This window comes from Macrobrachium rosenbergii, chromosome 14 (genome assembly GCF_040412425.1).
Source record: "Macrobrachium rosenbergii isolate ZJJX-2024 chromosome 14, ASM4041242v1, whole genome shotgun sequence".
Classification (NCBI taxonomy): Eukaryota; Metazoa; Arthropoda; class Malacostraca; order Decapoda; family Palaemonidae; genus Macrobrachium; species Macrobrachium rosenbergii.
The window spans coordinates 41,927,271-41,951,762 of NC_089754.1; the positions used below are offsets into that span (position 1 = coordinate 41,927,271).

Sequence of the window (24,492 nt, forward strand, 5' to 3'; positions counted from 1 at the left end):
ACTTATATAATATATACATACATACACATGCATGCATATATATATATACATATAATGTTTTGTAAAATTTACTTCACATAGGTCAAGCACTTCAACAGTTGAAACAAGAATGTGTCAGTGCCCGTTGTGTTTCTTTTTATTTGCAGCCTGTGTTAGAGGTAACGTCATGAATGTTTAGGAAATAATATCTCCTATTATCCTACTTTGCTTTTTGTTTGAGTGAAGGATAGTTAATTTTCACCCGTTCTCCTTTTTCCTAAGCCTAGAACAATCAGTCTTCTCGAGCTTCTTCCTTTCTGTCACTGTTCCTGTTAGGTGACCTCGTAATACCCGTCTAGCCACCACTTCCCCAGTAATCTGAGGATGCCAGGTTCAGTGACAATTTCTGTTTTTCCATCATGAAATTTACGTCGTCCCTCCTTGCATTTTTAGTTTTCTGTAAAAGAAAACTATTGTGCTGGCTATGTCTGTCCGTCAGCACTTTATTCTATCCGCACTTTTTCTGTCCGCCCCCATCTTCAAAACTGCTGAGGCTAGAGGGCTGCAAATTGGTATGTAGATCATCCACCCTCCAATCATCAAACATACTAAATTACAGCCCTCTAGCCTCAGTAGTTTTGATTTTATTTAAGGTTTAAAGTTAGCCATAATCGTGCTTCTGGTAACGATATAGGATATGCCACCGTCGGGCAGTGGTTAAAGTTTAATGGGCCGCGGCTCATACAGCATTATACCGAGACCACCGAAAGATAGATCTATTTTCGGTGACCTTGATTATACGCTGTAGCGGCTGTACAGAAAACTCGATTGCTCCGAAGAAACTTTGGCACATTTTTTACTTGTTTTATATATACTTAACTTTTCGTAATTCAAGGATAAGAGGCGTGTTTATTTGTCCATATTTTTGAAGCTCCACCCTTCTCTTCCCTCTCCTTTACCTTATAATTTTCCAGCCTGGCTCACGACAAGACACTGCACGGCTTCTCAGTTTCACTGTCCTCTCCGCTCTAATGAAAATCGTTTTCTGTTTTCTGCTCGATAACATCATTCTCCTTCTAATGTTTACTGTCCTCTTTTTCATTTATTAATGGCTACTATCATACTCGCATTTTGTCCATTCCACTCTCCTCATTCTCTCTGTTTTTTTTCCAATTCACAGCTTATTCTCGTTTCCCCCAATCTCTTTGTCTTCTTGCGCTGCTTTTTGCAAATGACGTCTTCGTCGAGTTTTCTTATTTCCTCGCTTTTCATATTCAGTATATTAATTTATTTTTATCCTCGTGCCCCTGTTCGTATTCATGATTGCAGCTGTTTCCATTATTCATTTTTGCCATTTCCGTATTCAAGAATTCAGATGAAGCCATCGAAGTAAATTACATTCGTTATTACTGATTGTTTTTATCAAACTATTCTCTCAGGCTTTCTCTCCTTGGATATTTTATATTGAATTGAATTCTGTTCATTTAAGACCTTTTTAATTTAATGCCTCTGGTTTTTCCCTTTATTAAAAGGTCTTGGAATTCTCTTTCCACTTTCATGCTTCTCCTGAGTCCTATAACCTTTCTTCCTTTCATATGCAGGTCTGTCTCTTCTTTTCTTTGCCAGTTTCTTTTTTTTTTTTTTTTCTAGTCTGGGCTAGAAAAGGGTACTAAGTTGCCCCTTTGCTCGTTCAGGCCCGGTAGCAACATCAGAAGGAAAGGGGATTGAAAAATTCAACTAGGGAATTGTATGGATCATGGAAAACGAAATAGGTCAGTTAAGTTTGTATATCTTAGTTTAACCAGACCACTGAGCTGGTTAACAGCTCTCTAGGGCTGGGCTGAAGGATTAGATTTATTTTTACGTGGCTAAGAACCAACTGGTTAGCAACGGGATCATTGTGGAATCCGAACCACATTATGACGAGAAATGAATTTCTATGAAATAAATCCCTCTAATTCTTCATTGGGCACGGAGAGTCGAACGCTGGGCCAACAGAGTGCTAGCCGAAAGCTCTACCCACCCCACCAGTGAAGCTCTAGGTCAGTTAAATTTATGTATATTGGATGTGATTAATGTTACAATAAGATGCTGTATGCTCAAGTTCTTTAATTGCAGCAAAAAATGACCTGTATTAGATGTTACTGTTGCCAAATAGTGGCAATGAAATTTATAAAAGCCGAATAACAAGAAAGTAGCATTGCATAGTCCTGTGAATTTTAAGCATTCTCTTTGTACCGTTGCTGCAGCAGATGATGCAGTGCGGTACGCCAAACGTCTGTGATTGCGACGTTGCGTTCATTATTCAATATGCATAATTTTGTAGTTTTTATGATTCTGCGAGTTTCTGAAATCCACACCTGAACCCAAAGGCTGTGAGGGGTTCTTTCAAATGACCGCTCAGTAGAATAGGCGGTGTTAGTCTTTCACAAGAAGGACTTATGTTTTTTATCAAAAATGTTTTCAAGTTATTTGATCTTTGGTAAAAGAGAATGCGTTGGGTAATGTATTCAGAGGCATACGCTCTTCATAAATAGAGGGAGGAAACTGTATACCTTTCCAGCACTGTTGAATTTGCTGATCATAATGGCCATCTCTTATTTTTATTTCTGTTATTATTGCGGTGTTTGTTTTTGTTTTAATTTTGCGTTTTGGCGAAAATCCTGAATCTGAATAGATTTACTAATTGATATAGATTTTGAAAAGGTGAAAACATGAAAAAATACAGACTGTTTTGTGTTATAATTCGCTAAAGTCAAAGTGAAATACATTACCGTCTCGCGGAACTTTGTTAAGGAACAGTAACGAAGGGAAAAAAATGCGGAATGAATAAATAAGAACCTTCATCCTGCATAATTTGATTCAACGCAGACTCAACTCGGCTCGAAAGGCTTCGTCCCTTGTTCTGTATTAATTAAATAAGGGGAACGTAATGGACTTAGATTTAAGGGAGGTAATTTTGTTTTACCTTCTGTGGGCCCTCGGGCGAGGGTAACCCGAGCCATGCTGCGGACGAAGTTAAACGCAACTTCTCCATTCGGCTGAAATTATTCATTAGGTTTTCCTCTATGGAATAGCCACGAAGTTTTCAAGACTCGTCTTGAGGTTGGAAGGGAGGTTCTCTGTTCGTTGTTTGCATAAGTGTGTGTGTGTGCGTGTGTTCGACCATTCAGTTTTACCTTGTGATGACTCTCTCTCTCATAACGTCCAGTACCCATTACCTTCAATACCATTACAATTATAACCAAATCCACATAGATTCTCGCCTCCAGAGGGAGGTTTGGAATCTCTCTCTCTCTCTCTCTCTCTCTCTCTCTCTCTCTCTCTCTCTCTCTCTCTCTCTCTCTCTCTCTCATTGCATTAAATACCCATTACCAATAATAACCATATCCACACAGGGCTTCACCATAGAATGAGTGAGATCGTTCTCTCTCTCTCTCTCTCTCTCTCTCTCTCTCTCTCTCTCTCTCTCTCTCTCTCTCTCGTCTTAGTAAGACTTATTACGTACTGAAGACCTTGCGGGAAAGGTGTTAGAATTATAAATATTCAAGGGCTTTTCCTTTTAGGTCTGAAACGATATGGTACAAGAACATTAAGTACAGTCTCGGGAGTCAAAGATTTTTTTGATGTTTTTTCTTAAACTAACGTTTGTAGGTCATGAGATAAGAAAAGGCTAAGCCCATACAAGCAAGTAGTTGTTGAGTTTTTTTTTTCCATTGTACTCCTTTTTGTATATGTGTGTGTTTTTTTTTTAAACATTCGAGTTGCTGTACCAAAGGATTTAGGTATATTAGTGTAAATTAACCAGGGATTGTAGCGAGAGGCAGGCGCTTTGAGGGAAGGTCCAGAGAAGAAACTCACTTGGATCTTTGATACACACACGCATACACACTATATATATACATTTATGTATGTACATGTATATGTATGCATATCATATATATTATATATATATATATATAGATATAGCCTATATATATACACATATATACATATGGTATAATTTATGTATGTCATAAAATTATCACTTCTCTTAATCTCTTGTGTCCTTTAGCGTAGCTTATGCATGCTGTTGCTCGTTGAGCGTAGTTTTGTACAGTTCCATGACTGGCTCTGGGAGATCTGTTTTTTCAATTCAGGGCTATATTCCACTTAAAACTATATTTCCGTAGAAATTATCTATATATAACTTTTAATTTCTTGCCGCAGTTACTGAAAAAGTTGGCTTTCATTCATATTTATGGTAATGATTGGCGTTTGCGTAGAGCACCAAGGACTGTTGCAAGTTTCAGTAAATCAGTTTATTAATGCACCGAATCCTCTTTTTTCTTCTCGGTGAAGTACCGAAAGATTTGAATACTTTCGTGACAACTTATGATCTAACTTTAGAAAGTGAAATGCATTTTAACATTGCAGTGTACTAGGGCTTTCAGCAAGCATCACACTGACCGCTTAATTCACTTCTGTAACAGCTAATAGGAAAGCCCCCTTTTACCCTCCTTTCCACTCTCCTCCACCCTTTTCCACACAAATACCGTCTACTCACGAAATGGAGGCGATTGCATTTATCAAGGCACCGTGAGCTCCCCCCCTCCTCCCCTCCCCTTCTTGTTATTGCAATAAAGTCATCACGGGAGCCACTTTATTTCTTTTTATGTCTCCACGTGCGTCCTTTGATATCGTGTGGGTGTGGGTGTGGGTGGGTGGGTGCGCGTGCGCACATGAAGTGTGGGTAAGGGAAGAAGCTTGGTATCATTCTCGAATGGTATCAGTGGACTTGCCTTTAATGAGGACAAACCGGTTTGCAAGGGGTGGGTGGCTGTATCATGTCTCCCCTATTGTCACCCGGGGAAGGAAAAAAAAGACTCACTTCTGACTTCATTATTATAGATTATTTATTATGAGCAGTTGGAACTATTCAAAATTTACGATCTCACTAAGACGAACATCCAGAACACGCATTAAGTTGAGAGGTTGTTCGGTCATAAATTTTCAGCCCCTATCAGCTTCCGTTACTGCAGGAGTCCTCGTAACGTATATAACTTTATACCGAATTAGGCTGATGTTCCGTTGATACACAGGACGCAGTTAACCGGAAGGAACTCAGATGCTAGATGGAAAATGATAATGAACGTTCAAGGGTGAAATTGACGGGATGGAAAAGTTCAGTGGACTTTTTTAAATGTGTTCGATATATATGTTATTTGATATGTTTCGTAGTGGCACACATAAAAAAGTATTGAACTGAGTTACACATTTTTCGTTGAATTCTAAGCGCTTAAATAGTCAATATAATTTGGTAACAAAAGACAAGTAAAGAATGCAAGTTTCTTCGGCGCGATCGAGTTTTCTGTACAACGTATAATGCTATATGAGCCGTGACCCATGAAACTTTCAGCCAGGGCCCGGTGGTGGCCTGTCCTTTAGCGTTCCCAGACTCAAGATCATAGCTAACTTTAACCTTAAATAAAATAAAAACTACTGAGGTTAGAGGGTTGAAATTTGGTATGTTTGATGATTGGAGGGTGGATGATCAACATACCAATTTGCAGCAGCCCTCTAGCCTCAGTAGTTTTTAAGATCTGAGGGCAGATAGAAAAAGTTCGGCCAGAAAAAGTGCGGACGGACAGACAAAGTCATCTCGATAGTGTTCTTTTACAGAAAACTGAAAAGGAAAAACATTTTCCAGAGTTTAAAGAATTAGCAGCAAGCGGCAACTTCTGTTTTTACGAAAAACAGAAAAACAGAATTTGTACAGTCATGAGTCACAAAAAAATTAAAAAGAAACTATTTAGGCTATATTCGAGACATAACTTAAGTCCAGATATCGTAGTTTATAATATTATTGAAGCATGTGTGTTTATGCTTTTATGTTGCCCAATGAAATTAAGAACTCTTGACCTTTTTATTTAAAATTTCAGTTATTTATTTGTGTCGTCGGTTTGTGTACCAGGTGAACGTAATTATTTTATCTTAGAATGATATGAAAGAATGATATGATTTACTTTATAACTGGAGAAATCAACTGTACCCTATTACTTCTTTTATTTGCAGTAGAAACACATCTCGGATGTATTTTCAACTTACTGATTCATAAGGTGGATGACAAGCTACCTTGACAGATAAAAAAAAAAAAAAATAATTGGTTTGGGGGTCATACAGAAAAGAGAACTCAACAAACCATTGCGTGTAGGCGTTGTTATTTTAACTTAATTTTTCCCGGTATCTGATCGAGAGTGTTCTTTGAAAACGCTGCCCTGCCTTGATCCCGTAAATAACCCACCTTTTGCAAAGCTCGGTTTGGCTTTCGTGCAAAATAACGTCATTGATGCCGCCTCTTTGGCATTGATGTCCCGTTGGCATTGATGTCAAGGGAACATCCTGCGTCCTGCGAGTGCAAAAGGATGGGCAGTAATGATGTTTATCCTCTTTGAAATGATCGGATGAAAAACGTGGGTGTCTTAATTACTTTGCTTGTTACAAATGGCTACGGTTGGCGCTGCTGCCTTTGATTGCTTTGTTTTGTCGACCTCAAAAGAGCAGTAGCTGATGTTACAGTTGACGCTTTGATGGTGTAAATTGGACGGAGAGAGAGAGAGAGAGAGAGAGAGAGAGAGAGAGAGAGAGAGAGAGAGAGAGAGAGAGAGAGAGAGAGAGAGGGGGGGCCTGTAATAATCACTACTTGCATATAATCTATTTGAGAGAGAGAGATCCCGCAATAATCACTACTTGCATATAATCTATTTGGGAGAGAGAGAGAGAGAGAGAGAGAGAGAGACAATCAGAGATATAATCTATTTGAGAGAGAGAGAGTTCGTAATAATCACTACTTGCATATACTGTAATCTAGAGAGAGAGAGAGAGAGAGATAATCACTAGAGATATAATCTAGAGAGAGAGAGAGAGTTCTAATAATCATCACTTGCATATATGTAATTGAGAGAGAGAGAGAGAGAGAGAGAGAGAGAGAGAGAGAGAGACCGTAATAATCACTACTTGCATATAATCTATTTGAGAGAGAGAGAGTCCGTAATAATCACTACTTGCATATAATCTATTTGAGAGAGAGAGAGAGTTCTAATGATTATCACTTGCATATATCTAAGAGAGAGAGAGAGAGAGAGAGAGAGAGAGAGAGAGAGAGAGATTGGCCTCTCAATTTAACCTGTACCATTTTATTGAAAATCAGCCGATTCATTTTGATGGACGTCATCATAATACCATAATTGATGGATTTCTTCGTAATTTGATTTTTAGCCTAGAAGAACATTTCCTTTTTTTCTGTATCAGAAAATATCGTTGACAGAAATTTAAGAACCACAGGAATTTGATATGATGATAGTGATTAAGATTTTGATGGTAGTGATATATACTAGTATCACCAAGTTGTTTTCCACCCCACTGTTGAATAGCTTAGCCTAAACGTCACTATAAACAAATTAAATTTCTGTGAATTGATATCAATTCAAAAGGAAACCTCGGGAAAGCCTTTTCATTGCTGGAATGCTGTTGGCTTACAGTGTTATTGCTGCCATTTGTGGAGTACGGGACCTGAAATAGGAAAAAAAAAATTGCAAAGGGAGGGTGTTGAAATTAAAGCCATCAGGTTAAGCTGTCGTTTTAATTCCTGGACTTTCACATAGGCATTCCATCTGAAGGTTTTTCTGTTTTCGGTGAATTGGAATACATTCAAGTTAGTTAGCCATTCTGTAATCATAAAGGAATTTTTTGAAGCAGAAAAGATGCATGGCAGTTTGATGTTTGTTTAGATTTATTTGAGATTTTCTCAGTAATTTGCATTTTTACTTTTTAGTTTATCAGGTTTATATACAGTATATATATACACATATATATTATATATAATATCTTCTATCTATCTGTCTATCTCTATCTATCTATCTATCTATCTATCTATCTATCTCTCTATATATATATCTCTCTCTATCTATATATATATATATATATATATATATATATATATATATATATATATATATATATATATATATATATATATATTGAAACTTTTTTATCATGGTTGTGCCTGTCTGTTAACCAAGACAGCCTTTTAGATACATATGTATTTATTTTTCAGTCTGTATCCTTGTTAGCTAACTTTTCTGAATATATATCACTTTAATATTTCGGATTTTATATGTATTTAACTTTTTGGAAAATACGTAAGTTGATAATTATTAGTCAGACCTCATTATTATTGACCTGGAGGAGAATTTCCAAATCGCTGCATCCTTTTCTTTTCTGTTTTTTTTTTCTCAAGAACTTTCACCTGTTTAATTGATCCTTTTGTTTTCTGTATTTTTTTTCCAAGAACTTGTTACCTGTTTAGGTGACCCTTTTCTTTTATGTTTTTTTTTTTTTCAAGAACTTATTACCTGTTTAATTGACCCTTTTCTTTTATGTTTTTTTTTCAAAACTTGTTACCTGTTTAATTGACCATTTTCTTTTGTTTTTTTTTCAGGAACTTGTTACCTATTTATATAATTGATCCTTTTCTTTTCTGTTTTTTTCCAAGAACTTGTTACCTGTTTAATTGATCCTTTTCTTTTTTTATGTTTTTTTCAAGAACTTGTTACCTGTTTAATTGATCCTTTTTTTTTTTTCAAGAACTTGTTACCTGTTTAATTGACCCTTTTCTTGTTTATTTTTTCAAGAACTTGTTACCTGTTTAATTGACCATTTTCTTTTGTTTTTTTTTCAAGAACTTGTTACCTATTTTATAATTGATCCTTTTCTTTTCTTTTTTTTTCAAGAACTTGTTACCTGTTTAATTGATCCTTTTCTTTTTTATTTTTTTCAAGAACTTTTACCTGTTTTTCCATTTTTTTTTTCAAGAACTTGTTACCTGTTTAATTGACCTTTTCTTGTTTACTTTTTCAAGAACTTGTTACCTGTTTAATTGATCCTTTTCTTTTCTGTTTTTTTTTCTCAAGAACTTGTTACCTGTTTAATTGACCCTTTTTTTTCAAGAACTTGTTACCTGTTTAATTGACCCTTTTCTTTTTTTATTTTTTCAAGAACTTTCACCTGTTTAATTGATCCTTTTCTTTTTTTCAAGAACTTGTTACCTGTTTAATTTACCCTTTTTTTTTTTTTTTTTTTTTTTTCAAGAACTTTCACCTGTTTAATTGACCCTTTTCTTTTTTTATTTTTTTTTTCAAGAATCTCACCTGTTTAATTGGATCCTGCTGTCCGCTGAATGTTACTCAAGACTTCTCAATGTCTTTTGTAAACTGATTTGGATTGAAAGGTTCACCATCACTACATTGTTATTTACTTAACAAACAATTGTGTTAAATCATGGTTTGTGATGCCATCAGGTGTCTGTTCGTGTTCGTTATCTCTGGCGGTTTTAGCTAAAGAAATTTACAATTTTTTTTTCTCGTCAGATAACCTCTTTGTATCGTCAATAATGTTGTTGTTTTGATTTGCTGAAACTAATTTTTTAAATAACGAGAAAAGAATTTTTTTCTTGATGCTGTCATTGATTGATGGCAAGGTTGAGCATTGCATATAGGCCCAACATTTCCGTGATAAATCTTGCCGATTTTTATACTTCGCTCACTGGACAAGTGTAATGGTCACCGATTGTATTCTTGAAACTAAACAAGTTTCTGCAAAAGAATTTTTTTTTTATTTGTCAGTTCTATAAGTTTTACCACAAGCCAGTAAATGTATCCATGTTATTAATTACTGTGTTGTCATCATGATATATGACAACAAATACCATGACACCTAGTTGAATATTGGCTATTTGCCTTTATAATGCTGAGATCTCCATTGAACACGATCTTTCCGTCCTTTATATATATATATATATATATATATATATATATATATATATATATATATATATATATATACATGTATATATATGTCTGTATATATATATATATATATATATATATATATATATATATATATATATACATACATATATATATATACATATATATATTTGTCATCAGATCATCATTGAATATAAATTTTGACAATGCCATGATCATCAGTGAATTTAAATTGTGACACCGAGTTGAATAGTGGCTATTGCCTTTGTAATGCTGAGATCTGCATTAAACAGGATCTTTCCTTCCTTTATATATAGGCTATATATTTTTTTGTAAGGTATAGGGGGGCAAAGTTGTTAGGACACATTAGAGCCACTTTGCAAGGCCTTCTGAGGGCGCGGCCTTTGTTAGCCGAGAGGCAAAATTTCATTCACTCTAGGCCTAGCCTATTATTCCTTGTAGGACTGACTCCTCAGCGTTTGTCGGGGTGAGAGAGGAAAATCAGTCATATTTTAACACTTTATGGTAATTTGTTTCATTATTATGGTAATACATCTTTTGATATTGTGAAAATGGTGTACTTATGTATACAGTTTTTCGTCGGTTTGTGCGCTGTGTAAATAAGGTACCGGTATTTTGTGACTTGAGAGTATCTTTTAGGATAGGGTCTCGGTATATCGGCTTGTCTTTTTACGTTGTTCCATTATGGGTTCACTCTTTTTTTTTATCGTTGTTGCATTTTATGACAGTCTTTACCTTTCTTGTATTTTAGTTAGTCTTTACCGTTGTTGCGGTTTAGTTTGTCTTTATCGTTATTGCAGTTTAGTTTGTCTTCATCGTTGTTTCAGTGTAGTTTCAGTCTTTATCGTTGTTACAGTGCCGTATCAGTCTTTATCGTTGTTGCATTTTATTTTCGGTCTTTATCGTTGTTGCATTTTTGCTTGTCTTTATCGTTGTTGCATTTTAGTTGCAGTCTTTGACGTTGTTGTATATTAGTTTCAGTCTCTGTTGTTGTTTTAATTTAGTTTCAGCCTCTATCGTTGTTTCACTTTAGTTTCAGTTTTTGTCGTTGTTGCATTTACGCTTGCCTTTATCGTTGTGGCCTTTTCATTCAGACTTTACAGTTGTTGTGCTTTCACTTCAGTCTTTATCGTTGTTGCATTTTAGTACTAATTCAGCCTTTTATAGGTGTTGCGTTTTTGTATCCCTCTGAAAACGTGGATATATCTTGGCTTCAGTCGTGATCGATGTTGCATTTAGGATCCAGTCGTTATCTTTATGTATATATATATATATATATATACATATATATATATATATATATTATATATATATATATATATATATATATATATGTATGTATGTATGTATATATAATGTATATATAGTGTGTAGGCTATATATATATTTTACTGATAATTTTAGCATTGCAGTTTCTTCATGCCCGATAATTGTGGCATTTTGGTTTCACCCTTCATCATTGTGGTGTGATAAGTCCGAATTTTTCGCTTGATAAGAGAACAAGACATTTTTGGTAGATTGGCGATTGTAGCCTAGATAGAAGTTTAGTCTGCAAGTTGGACTGAATACAATTTTTTGTGGTTTGGCAACAGTAAAGTGGAATGTAAATAAATGAGAATTATTGTTATTATTATTATTAATTTTTTCATGATTTGACAACTGTAAAATAGAATGTAAATAAATGAGAGCCGTTATTATTATTATTATTATTATTATTATTATTATTATTATTATTATTATTATTATTATTATTATTATTATTATTATTATATCGTCGAAAAGAACAGCAATATGTGACGTAGAAGCAAGAAGAGTTCCATTCTCTTCAACGAAGTTTGTCTCAAAGATGGCTTCTTCCAAGTTATTATTATTATTATTATTATTATTATTATTATTATTATTATTATTATTATTATTATTATTATTACGATAAAACGCAGGAAAGACATGATGGGCTAAATTTCACCAAGGCCTTTTGAGTCACATGATATTGGAGGCTTTGATGTTGGTGGTTATTATTAATTATCAAAATGTTGACATACTGGACCAGCTTAAAATGCTTCCACAAAACAGAACCTTCATTTGTGATATGGCGTTGAATTTCATTAAGGGAGGATACAGCAGTGAGAGCTGATTGGCTGATTAATAGGGTAGCCATATCATAAGTGTGAAGGAAGCTAAGGAAAAATGGAGACATACCCACATGCCAAATTTGTGAACATAGAAAATAGAATTTAATGGATAACATATATATATATATATATATATATATATATATATATATATATATATATATATATATATATACATACACTTTTTTATGATTTAAGTTATATATAGTTTGATCACTGTATATAGTATATAGTTGACAGTAGAATATTTCTAGGATGAGTCCAGCTTAGTTTGACCAGGAATCATTTTTCATCATACCGTATTCTGTCCTTCAGACATATGCCATAAAAAAACGTGCATTCCGTTTGTAGCTGCCAAATTATAAAAAAAATGTATCGTTTTGCTCTCTCTCTCTCTCTCTCTCTCTCTCTCTCTCTCTCTCTCTCTCTCTCATCTCATTCATATCCGAGATCGTTAGTGCGGAATGGTCCTTCCAATCTCTTTGGCATCCCAGATCAATCACGTTTAACACATGCATATCCCTGTGACCCTAGGGATTCTCTCTCTCTCTCTCTCTCTCTCTCTCTCTCTCTCTCTCTCTCTCTCTCTCTCTCTGGTCAGCTTTCAAGTGTCATTAGGATGAAGGATGGGTAGGTCAGTCTCCAATAGAACGCTCTCTCTCTCTCTCTCTCTCTCTCTCTCTCTCTCTCTCTCTCTCTCTCTTTTGCTCTAAGTATTTTTTCTCACACACACGGAATCACGTACACAAATATACTTGCATGCATCTACATGTGTGAGTCTTATTGATAATTAAACCGCTTATCAGTTATGGCACATTGTAGGAGGCAAAGCAAATTGTTTGTGTTTTGACCGGTTTGTTTCGTGCAAAGGAGATTGTTTGTGCCAAGGTGAGTTACTTGTGTCTTATGCAAAGGATGTCATCTGTGGGCAAAATTGTTGAAGTCGAGTATGATTTTTTTTATATAAAAGGAAATGCTTCTTTGTGATGTTACCAGCAAGTTCCGCAGAGAAGGTGTTTATGGCTCTTGGTTAATTGATTCCTATGCAGCTACAATGACAAGTGCTTCCGTTGAGTAAGGCGAATGAAGCACCCCAGACACGAAAAACTCGGCGGGTTGCATAATTTAGATTTAAAGGGAGTGACCGAGGCACGCTGTTATGCAACCCACGTCAGCAGTGAGTGAACTATTGTCTGCAGAAGTGGCAGAAACCTGTGTTAAACTTGTATATGCTTTTATGTATCTGTAGAAAAGGTAGGTTGGTGAGCTTCAGACGGAGTTGAGGCTGTTGAAGCTTCCTATAAGAGGCTGGGTTCATTTTAACATATCAGATACGAACTGAGTTCAACGTTGTTTATCGGTAAGGGCCGTCAGGATTTAGTTTCAGCGAATCTTATCTGTCTGTCAGTAGGTCAACGTTTAAAATAATGTTTTACCCTGTTTGATTTTAGCTTGTGGTGTCATGAAATTATCCATTAATGATTGGTGTTTTAGAGGGAATTAGGAGTTTTTACGGAATTATTTATGATACTCGTGGATCAAATTGTAATTGCTTTTATGAATACCAAGGATATTCCTGAATTGAATTACAACGACATTTGTGAATACCAAGGGTAGAATTTGTTAGGGTTGGTGAAATAGCAAGAGAAGAGAGAGAGAGAGAGAGAGAGAGAGAGAGAGAGGCCATAAAAAGGGAATGAGGTCTGAACTCGCAAGGGAAACCACGTGACGCCATTTCCGTCACAACACCGAGGTTTTTCTGCTGTAAAGGTGGGCGTGGCTCGACTCATCCTTTCTCCCGTTAAGCTTTGGTCGCCTCCAGGTTCTTTCTCGCCTCCTCCACGCTCTTTGCCGCTTTGTTTTCATCCTTTCTATCCTTTTTCTGGGTTCGTATTGCCTTTCTTTTGTTATGTAACTTATTTAGGTCGTAAAGTTTCTGTTGTAGGTTTTAGATATTTTGGTGGTGTTTTATTTACCTCCAAAGAAACAGGTTTAGGATTTATCAACCAAACGTTGGTTGCGTCCTTGGACTCTGGTTTGTTATCGCTTTCACTTTATCATTCTACCGCTCTTGATTCCTTTTTACATTGTCAACCTCTAGTCAACAAAATCCTCTTAACTTTCCTTTTCACTTTATCATTCAGAAGCTTTTGCCTCTCATTTGCCAGCCAATAATTACTGACTTTCTTTTATTACTTGTCAACTAAATATTCTTGACTCTTGTTTTTACTTTATTTTATTAACCAAGCGTAGTTGACTTGTTTTCATTTCATTAACCAAACCCAGTAGACGCTCCTTTTTACCTTGTCAGACAAATGTAGTTGACTCTCGTATTCACTTTATCAGCAAAATGCTTTGACTTTACACTTTGCCATCAAAATCCTGTTGACTGTTTATCACTTTATGAATCAAATGCTGTTTACTCTTCTCTCTTCATATCAGATAAATGTGATTGAATCCTGTTTTTACTTACCGAGTGAACGCTGTTGACTGTCGAGTTCACGTTATCAACCAGACTTTTTTAACTCACGTTCTCTATCAACCAAACGCTGTTGACTCGTGTTCGGGATCTTCACATGATGTCAGTGGAAGTTTGGAACGACACTATGTCAATGGAAGTATGAAACCTTCGTTCCTGGCACCATTTTATGGGTAATTCCCCGGCCATGAATGAATTTATTCAGTTCATTCATGGCTGGGGAATTGCCCATAAATTGGTGTCAAGAACGAAGTAACGATAGTGCTCTTTTGAATGAGACGAAAAGCATTTTAATACAACTGTTAGAAAACTTGTCCCAGAGAGTGGCACAATTCTTGGTAAAACTTCACTAGAACGCTGAGGCCAGTTTAGGATTCGTTGGCCGCCAGTATTGGGTGGTCTAGAGTATGGGATGCTCCCATGACCGGTTTCGTAGGCCACGGAACCCTAGAATGAGTTGTTAAGCTTCGAGCTTTTTGCTAGTGTGCAAGTTAAACGTCGCCGTAAGAGAGGGTGTACTCAGAAAACTGCACATTTCTCTGAGCTGAGGTAGGAAGGTTTCACCCAGTCTCCAAGAGCAGGTCGACTAGGTCCATGATGCAACAACTTCGTCCGTTTAATAAGCCTTCCTTAAGTGTAAGTAGCATGACTGTGGTAACGATAGTTATATTTAACTTGTTTAGTGGTATGGAAACCTTCAATTTGATTTCAATCTTAGTAAGGTACATTGATCTCTTATGACTCTTGACTTCTAAAGGTTTATTTCATAATCTCATCATAATGTCAGTGAAAAGTCGCAAGGAACTAGTGCTTTTTTAGTGCGAGCTCTGAGAATTTTACATTCAGTTAAACAAAATCGTTGTCGTGAAGTTCTATTTTTCAAAGAGTTTTTAGTTGCTGGAATTTTTAGGAAAATTCCACTTTTTCACTTTTTATCAGCATAGTGGATTTTGAAGTACTTAGGGTTGCGGTTAAAGATGACTGAACAAGGTAAATCCTGTCTTCCGATTTAAACTCTCTCTCTCTCTCTCTCTCTCTCTCTCTCTCTCTCTCTCTCTCACACACACACACACACACACACACACACACACACACACACACACACACAAAGAAATGAACACCTTTCTGGGATTTCCGTCAGTCCCAAAATTCTACCCGAGTCAGTTATTCCTCGTACATCTGCAGAACGCCCCATTAATGCACTGCAAGTTCGCATTAATTTCAGAGCAATTCATTTTTATGAGAATAATAATTTTAGCCATTTGAGCTACTTGGTGTGACAAGTTAATTATGGTGTTATATTTCACTCTGAGACACACTGGAATTGCCGAGAGAGAGAGAGAGAGAGAGAGAGAGAGAGAGAGAGAGAGAGAGAGAGAGAATTATATTTTTTAGACAAACTGAATTAGTGACGAATGTGTCTGTGTCTGCCTGTTATTGACTGCAAGCACTTGCTGGTCAAGTATCCCAGTTTGGAGAATTATAGTTTCCTCTAAGAGTACCAGGGTTGTTAAGGTAATTATCCTCTCTCCTGTGTTCCCGGAATTGATGATAAGTATAAATCAATTGGTATCTAATATTGGCTCGTAGTCATGTAGATAATTATTAAGTGTGCATGAAGTGACTGAGTCGTGGAAATATTTCTACCCAAGTTGATATTTCATTGTAATGTGTAAAAAGGATTATTTGATGTTCTTTCTGTCTGTATTTATTAATATCAGTTGATTAAGATTTTGTGTATCACGTAAGGCCAAGTCTTTCCGGACACTATTGTATATTTCTACATTATTATTATTATTATTATTATTATTATTATTATTATTATTATTATTATTATTATTATTATTATTATTATTATTATAAGAGTGATAATGTAAAAAACAGGCGACGTTAGCTATGAGGTTTTATCTAAACTTATGTCGTGGGTGATTTTGAAATTCTCAGCGTTGAAGTGGAATGTGTAGAATTGTCCTTGCTTGGGTTTGCGTCCTTGAGAGAACCACAGAAGCGCTTACCCTTGGAAAGGATTCTTCATTTATGGTCGTCCTTCCTGCGGTCTTTGGCTCTGATCAGAGAAATGGGTAGTAATAGTTCTCTCTTGGTTATACGGTTTAGCCTTTTCTTTTTATAGAAATCATTGAGGGTAGCCTATGCGTGGCCAGCCCCACCTCTCTCTCTCTCTCTCTCTCTCTCTCTCTCTCTCTCTCTCTCTCTCTCTCTCTCTCCTAGGGCGTAGTCTAGACTTGGGTCCGTTAACCTGTTTCCTCCAGTTGGGGGTGGCTGAAGGAAAAACAGTGCCCCATTCATCCTGTGGGCGCCGGATCAACGATGAACCCCTTTTACATAAAACCTTCCACAACTTTAGTATCTATTTATACTTACCACAAGGTTTATCAGCAGTGCAAAGAAACCCACAGTCCACACGGTGCCTTTACCTCTTGCTTGCATTCTCGCTTTATTGGTGTCAGAACCTTTCGTTATGTTATGTATGTGTGTGTGTGTATGTGTGTGTGTGTATCTGTGCGCCTGCATGCTAGAAAAAGTTAGCATTGGTAAAAGTATGAATCAGTGTTTTGAGATGTTAGGACACGCAGAAAAAAATTGAGGATGATAGGTTGAGAGAGGTGTGCATAATTCGGACACTACTGGATTCCTAAAAATTGCTGGATAGATAAGAGTAAAAAAGATATTGGAAGAGGGGGGCCCTGCTTTTCAGGAAACTTGATAGCGCGTGCTGTTGGAGAGGTGAGTGCAATACAGTTTTGGGGGGAAGGTTGGTCCTTTGTAGGTTTATGAAGCGGCTGAAATGCAAGTTTCCTTTGGACAGGGTTCATACTGAATGCGGCAGTGATTGTTGTTTAGTCTTTTCTTTACAATCACTCTCAAATTATATATATATATATATATATATATATATATATATATATATATATATATATATATATATATATATATATGTATATATTATATATATATTATGTATATATATATTGTTTGTATAATATATAAAATATATATATGTATATATGTGATATATAGACATACTATATTTTCAATTAAATTGGCATTGTTTGCAGACTAAATAAAAAGATAGCCTCTGCAAATAATGACACTGACTTCAATATAAATTGGATTAGAGAGAAAATATGTCAAAATAGTATATATACATATATATATATATATATGTATATATGTATGTATATGTATATATATATATATATATATATATATATATATATATATATATATATATATATATATATATATATATATATATATACATACATACATACACATAATACTTTAAACTCATGGAATATTGTGGTAATTCCCGAGCCCAGATTAAGATTGCGCCCAGCCCAGGCAACCGTTCTCTAATAAAGCTCGCGATGTATGGGATGGAGGGCACTAAATTTCCCTAAAATAAAAGGACCGGGTTTTGTATTTCACGTGAAACAATCTGGGCAATAAATTCCCTTGACATCCTAACCATTTTGTCCGGGCAATTCTCTCTCTCTCTCTCTCTCTCTCTCTCTCTCTCTCTGCATCAGAGGTCACTTTCCATTTCCCGGATTTTTGTCCGGCAGAGTCTGATTCATTTTGTAATTAGTGTTTTGCCCGCGCCACGTATTCCGTTTGATTACCAGGACGTTTCGCTTAGCGTTCTTTATTTGTTTGTTTGTACTCTCTCTCTCTCTCTCTCTCTCTCTCTCTCTCTCTCTCTCTCTCTCTCTCCCCTTATTGAATATTATCAAAGCTGACAGTGAAGTCAATAGTCATTTACCAGTTGCTGTATCCGCCGTGAGTTCCGTGGGGGTGGCGCTAGGAATGCCGGCATGACGTCACCCTCTTCTTAAGTCTCTCTCTCTCTCTCTCTCTCTCTCTCTCTCTCTCTCTCTCTCAGGTCGTGCCCCTTTGAATAAGTGACTGAACGAAGAGAGGATGAGTTTTACTCACCAGGCATTCCTTCTTGTACTTTTCGTTATCTTTGGATATCCTACGGTATGTTGTTCGTATTTTAAGGGTGAATATTAGTCATTGCATATTAATCACATTGAACATTATATGAATATGGTATATATAATATATATATGTTATATATTTTTTATTATATATATACACGTATATTTTATATATATATATATATATATATATATATATATATATATATATATATATATATATATATATATATATATATATATATATATTACTGACATTTTGCTGTAACATTTTGAATTTCTCACTGATTATATATATGTAACTAATATATTATATATATATATATATATATATATATATATATATATATATATATATATATATATATATATATATATATATATATATACATACATACATACATACATACATACATACATACATATATATATATTACCCGACATTTTGCTGTAACTAATTTTACTTCCTTAATTTTCACTGATTTTGTTAAATCACTGAGTTTTAAATAGGACCTTTTTATTTCTTCTCTTCACTCACCTAAAAATTTCTCAGTATTGATTCGCTCTGTGTTCTAGCCTCCGGTTAGTCCTTCATCAAATGTGAGCTTGAAATTTCAGAATCCAGTGAAGTGTCGTAATGATGACGGTTCATTTGCAGAAAGCTTTGGAATATTTTGTTCAATGGTCTCTTCAACGTTGGTCATTTTTACATCGTCGCGTCTGCGAGGTTATGTTTGATATGAGAATACAGTGAATCCTCTCTCTCTCTCTCTCTCTCTCTCTCTCTCTCTCTCTCTCATTACGTCGTCAGTAACCTGGATGTTGTGACGCCAGTTTTAGTTAGCGTAAACTCTCTCTCTCTCATTACGTCGTCGTCAGTAACTGGATGTTGTGACGCCAGTTTTAGTTACCATAAATCAATCTCTCTCTCTCTCTCTCTCTCTCTCTCTCTCAGTACGGCGTCAGTAACCTGGATGTTGTGACGCCAGTTTTAGTTACCATAAATTAATAGTTACCATAAATCAATCTCTCTCTCTCTCTCTCTCTCTCTCTCTCTTCTCTCTCTCTCAGTACGGCGTCAGTAACCTAGATGTTGTGACGCCAGTTTTAGTTACCATAAATTAATCTCTCTCTCTCTCTCTCTCTCTCTCTCTCTCTTAATTAGACTGTCCTTCTTTAGCTTCCTCCCTTCCGGTAACGTGCTTGCGCAGTGACCTCATTTTCTCTTGTTATTTGTATTATGAAGCAAACCACGAATTACAGTTTTTATTGTTATTGTTATAAGTAATTACATTTTCGCCGTTTTTGTTGTAATTATTTTAGGTGTCTTTTAACTCTAAGTCTTTCTTTGGTTATTGTTTGGTCGATGTTTTGTAAAAAAAATATGTAATTAAAATTATTATTGAATAATTGGTAGGTGGTGTTTTTATTATGTTGTCTTATCCAGCTAAACTTACTCTATTATCCTAAAAAAAGATGTCGATATGCGTGCGTATGTTTGTGTTTTATATATATATATATATACATAAATATATATATATATATATATATATGTATAAATGTATATATTATATATAAATATATGATATATATATATAATAAATAAATGTATATTATATATAAATATCAATATCAAATATATATATATCTATATTTAATGTTATACATATATAGTATATATATATACTGTATATATAATTTATAAATATATATACAGTATATATATATATATATATAATGTAATTATATATAGTATATATATATATATATACTGTATATATAATTTATATATATATATATATATATATATATATATATATATATATATATATATATATATATATATATATATATATATATATATATATATATATATATATATATATATATATATATATATATATATATATATATATATATATATATGTTACATCCTCGTATCTGTTTTTCTTGATATGAGAATTCGGTGAATCGTCTCTCTCTCTCTCTCTCTCTCTCTCTCTCTCTCTCTCTCTCTCTCTCTCTCTCTCTCTCTTTTCTTTTAATTAGACCTCCTCTAGCTTCGTATATTCCAGTATATATTTATGTTTATATATTATATATATTATATAAATAAATAATATATATACATGTATTTATGTATGTATGTATTTATGTATGTATGTATTAAAAAAGAGAACAGAGAACAAGGAACTCCACAGTTACAAAGGCATTCGAACGTGAGCACTGAATCCCTTTTGTACGTGTGGTTCCCCGACGGCATTGGAAACTGGGCGGCATCTGCTGGCTGCCGTTTGCGTGTCCTATCGTGCAGTTGCTATTTGATATGGCGATGTAAATGGCCGTTTAATATGCACTGCAGTAAAGCCTCTGCTTAGGTCCGCCTGGCTAGAGCCGCTGCCAGTATTACTACCACTACTGCTACCACTACTGCTACGACTACTAGTACTGATTCTGTCTGGCAAAAAGCAAATTGTATAAGTTTATGTCCTTTGTGCCAGGGTACGCGTGCAACGCGATCAATCAACTGTCTGCTTTTGTCAGGGAATTTCTCCTCTGTAATAAGCGTTTTAGCATGGCTTCTTTCCCCACCCTCCCCCTTTGCTCTCCTCACCACTTCCACTCTTGTAATGGATATATATTATATATATATATATATATATATATATATATATATATATATATATATATATATATATATATATATATATATATATATATATACATATATATTTATATTTTATTTATATATGGATTGGGAGATGTATACACATATATGTATATATGATATATATAATATATGTTTATACATTATATTATATATATATATATATATATATAGAGATATATAGAGACAGAGATATAGAGAGAGAGAGAGAGAGAGAGAGGAAACACCTCTCTAATCTTCCGAATCTTTTCTTATCCCCAAGGCTAAAACTCTTCATGAACACTATAAAAGATAAAACGTTGCGCCTTTATTCCATTCATTTTATTGAAAACCATTCACAGAAATTAGCTTTTCTTTTTATGGAATATGAAAAGGTGTGGTCATAATGATTCACTTTCTTCTGCGAGATGGAAGGTCATTGACGACACGTCAAGGCGAGTACAGTAAAAAAGGGGAATCCGAGTAAAACTCTCTCTCTCTCTCTCTCTCTCTCTCTCTCTCTCTCTCTCTCTCTCTCTCTCTCTTCTGGATGATTACTCGGGAGTGATGTGTCAGCTGAGTATTACTATGTGATCATTGTATTAATTCTGACATGCGAAACAGTCTTCAAATTTACAGCGCGTCTGATTTCGAGTGCGGTATTTTCTGTCTGCTATGCTTTCTTCTAGTTGTTTTCTGTGGACAGAAATTTGAATAGATTCGTAGATTTTATGTATTTTTTTGGTGTTCTTTAAAAGAAAATTATTGTGCTTGCGTTGTCTGTCCGTCTGCACTGTTTTCTATCCGCACTTTTTCTGTCCGCCCTCAGATCTTAAAAAACTACTGAGTCTAGAGGGCTGCAAATTGGTATGTTGATCATTCACCTTCCAATCATCAAACATACCAAATTGCAGCCCTCTGGCCCCAGTAGTTTTTATTTTATTTAAGGTTAAAGCTAGCCATAATCATGCATCTGGCATCGATATAGGCCAGGCCACCACCGGGCCGTGGTTAAAGTTTCATGGGTCGCGGCTCTTACAGCACTATACCGAGACCACCGAAGATAGATCTGTTTTCGGTGGCCTTGGTTATACGATGTATAGAAAACTCGATTGCGGCGAAGAAACTTCGGCGCATTTTTCACTTGTTAAGAGTAGGAATTACTCATTTAATCGAGCAGTCCGATTTCACTTTTCAAAGTTTCATTGTCACTTTCAAGTGCTATTCACTTCCTTGGTTACATCTATATAGTAAGGACCTGAAGTGTCAAAGTTGGTGGGACGTCAGTCGATTATAGTCAGTTATACATTTTGTAACCTGATTAATCAGGTGTAACAAACCTGAGTAATCAGGTACAAGGTCCAGGTGGACCTTGGTCTGGTAAAGATATTCATGCAAGGGAAGTATAATGTATGACAATAAGAAATGCATTGCATGTCACTTAATGAAAGTCCCCACTTTCATATAAAAGAAGCCATGAGATTTAACTTGCTATAATCGGCCTTCCAACCTTGGAAATGTCCTATATGAGAAATGCAAGGGCAGGTTGCTTAAAGTCCACATTTTCATATAAAAGAAGCCATAGGGTTTGACTTACTTTAATCAGACTTCCAACGGATGAAATGCCCAGTTTGAGAAATGCAAGGGCAAGTTACTTAGGTAATTAAAGTCCACATTTTCATATAAAAGAGGCCATAGGATTTAAATTGCTTTAATCAGGCTTCAAACGAATAAAATGACCAATTAAAGAAATGCACGAGCAAGTTACTTAATTAAAGTCCACATTTTCATAAAAAAGAAGCCATAAGATATAACCTACCGTAATCAGGCTTCCAACGGATAAAATGTCCAATATGGACAGAGAAACAACAAGCGAACAGAATCGAACAAGGGCCCCGTCACTCCTGGCCGAATAAGAAAACAGATGGAAGGAGAGTCACTAAAGAGAAGTAGACTGTCAAGGTCAGCAGTCTGTCAGTCGGGCCGTCCGCAGACAGACAGACAGAAAATCCCTGCCTCGATTGATGGTGGTGCTTTTGAAGGCGGGAGCGAGTCGTCTTGACGGGTCGCGTGACAGGCTCAATCGGAACGGTTTTGTTATTGTTAGTTGTTAAGGAGGCCTGTCATTTGCTGGCCACCGTGATTCGTGCCGGCGCATGGGTGACTCATTTCTCTCTCTCTCTCTCTCTCTCTCTCTCTCTCTCTCTCTCTCTCTCTCTAACGTTTACGTACTGTACCGCAAGATCACAAACCTTTGCAGGCCTGAAGATAGCGTAATCAAACAATCTCTCTCTCTCTCTCTCTCTCTCTCTCTCTCTCTCTCTCTCTCTCTCTGGCACACTTTTCGTATGTGATCTTCACAAGAAGAACAACCATCCTAGCCACGGGAGGCTGGGCCAAACCAGCCCAACCCGTGCTGGTCCCAAACCCGGATAGATTAGGGAAGGTTGGAGTATGGAAGGGTGTCCGTCCGTAAAACATCCGCCAAAACCAATCATGAAATAAGCCGTTCAAGGTAAAAGCAGCTGGAAGAGACTCATTAAAAGCAGCAACCCCGACCAGGGATTAAGCTGACAAGACAAAGATAATTCCCAAGAGCCCGTATTGGCGTAAGGCCTGATGAGTATCGGAGCGCCATCTTCTTGACTTTTTGTTCAGTGAGTGCGTTTTTACAGCGACAGAAGCAGAGCCTGTGATATTAGACCAATTTTTTTGGGATGGTGGAGAAAATCCCGAATTCAGAATGAGGTCGCCACTTGAAATCTTCCGTAAATCTGTGATTAGGGGTCATCTTCTTCTTAATAATAATAATAATAATAATAATAATAGTAATAATAATAAAAGCATAAAAGGGGGGAATTTCGACTTTTCACCGTAGCTCTTAAAACAAGAACTAGGAAATTAATTTTAATCTTTTATTCTCTGCTTTACAGTAGCCATTCTTAAAATATGTGGCTTTTACTGTATTTTATCCCATCCGGGAGAAGTTCTGGGTAGTCTTGGGTGGGAAAATAAAAATAATTATCTCGTCAAATTATGGAAATCAAAGTATTTTGGAAATCATTGGAACTGCCTAAAAGAATTTTCGATTAGAGAGTAAAGCTATAAGATGAAAATATTGGAAGTCGGATGACAACCTAGAGCTAAACAAGAAAAAAATGAACCGAAGTGTCTTCGGCGCAATCAAGTTTTCTGTACAGCGTATAATCAAGGCCACCGAAAATAGATTATCTTTTGGTGGTCTCGGTATAATGCTCTATGAGCCGCGGCCCATGAAATTTTAACCACGGCCCGGTGGTGGCCTGTCCTATATCGTTGCCTGACGCACGATTATGGCTAACTTTAACCTTAAATAAAAAAAAAACAATACGGAGGCTAGAGGGCAGCAATTTAGTAGGTTTGATGAGTGGATGATCAACATCAATTTGCAGCCCTCTAGCCTCAGTAGTTTTTAAGTTCGGAGGGC

At 35.7% G+C, this 24,492-nt stretch overlaps 1 protein-coding gene across 22 annotated transcripts in view; it reads left to right on the plus strand.

Annotated features, from left to right (window-relative positions):
- Positions 1–24,492, plus strand: part of Ehbp1 (Eps15 homology domain containing protein-binding protein 1) — a 745,592-nt gene that overhangs the window by 26,562 nt on the left and 694,538 nt on the right. The window lies entirely within an intron of this gene.